The sequence below is a fragment of the Aplysia californica genome, unplaced genomic scaffold (genome assembly GCF_000002075.1).
Source record: "Aplysia californica isolate F4 #8 unplaced genomic scaffold, AplCal3.0 scaffold00798, whole genome shotgun sequence".
In the NCBI taxonomy this organism is placed as follows: domain Eukaryota; kingdom Metazoa; phylum Mollusca; class Gastropoda; order Aplysiida; family Aplysiidae; genus Aplysia; species Aplysia californica.
Window position 1 is genome coordinate 179,091 of NW_004798068.1, and position 1,125 is coordinate 180,215.

At 41.3% G+C, this 1,125-nt stretch overlaps 1 protein-coding gene across 1 annotated transcript in view; it reads left to right on the forward strand.

The window, feature by feature from the left end:
• The window catches only part of LOC118478662 (gamma-aminobutyric acid type B receptor subunit 1-like), a 27,619-nt gene that overhangs the window by 24,117 nt on the left and 2,377 nt on the right, over positions 1-1,125 (forward strand). The gene's annotated exons all lie outside the window — the stretch shown is intronic.

A 1,125-nucleotide genomic window follows, 5' to 3' on the forward strand; every position in this document is an offset into this window, starting at 1 on the left:
GGGGGGGGTTGCAGGGAAGGGGGTAGTTGTTCTGAATTTTTTATTACCGGCAAAATGTGACTGGCGTGTTGTTTTTGATTTATTTTTTACTTTTTCTCGTTTCTGTTTTGGGTTGGGTTTTTTTGGGTGGTCAGTTTTTTTGTGTGTTTATACCCAGAAAACTCTCCGTCAAATGTGAGTGAGTGGGCTCTCGTGGCCTAGAGGTCAAGGTATTAGCCTCTCATTCAAAGGTCCGGGATCGAATCCGGGAAGCGACAGAACAATTTTCTTCTCTAAAAATGTCTCCTTTCACCTCCTTTCCTGCTCTCTAACAATGTTCTGTCATCTGCTTTCGTCTCCACTTTTTGCCCCCGCCCCCTCACCTCCTTTGCCCCCTCCTCTGGGCTCCCTACTCTTTCTGCAGCTTTTCTACTGTTTCTCCTTGGCTCCTTCTTACTGCTGCCTGTCTGCCACACCCCTGATCTTCTTGTAGGAAAGATATTACACCTAGCCTTCTCGGACAAAGGCGAAAAATCTCGACGTCCCGTGTGCAAGTTGTACACGTTTAAGGTCAATTGTATGTCTAAAATCGATAAGAGTAGGCTTCGGCTGCCACATGGGCAAAATTTGAAATTTCCTATCAACAGAAAACACTTACCCCCCTCCCCCCCCCTTTCAAAAAAAATGTGAGTGAGGGCTTTTTTCAAATATTTAATTTCGTTTTTGTTTTTGTTTGTTTTTAGTTTTTTTGTGTTCTTTTTTCGGGTGGGGTGGTATTTATTTATTTCTGTTAAAAAATGTTACTTTATTTTATTTATTTATAATTATTTTTCGTTAAATATGTGTTTCATCGATGCAGTAAATCATATGCAGTGTAAGTTATCCAGCATCCAGATGACGGACACAAACGTAACAAATAGATTTGCCAGTCTCGATACAAGAGTTCACATTTATTTTTAAAAAATTAAAAACACATATAAAGTGTTATTCGCACACAACGAAAAGATTTCTTCACCCCTGCAAATGTGGCTCGGTGCGTGCTAGACTATAGTTTGTTCTTTCTTTTTGTCACCTTCTCACCCCCACCCCTTTTGTTCCTTCCCCCCACTCGTCACGTCGACACCTCATTTTTCTTCCCCACTCCTG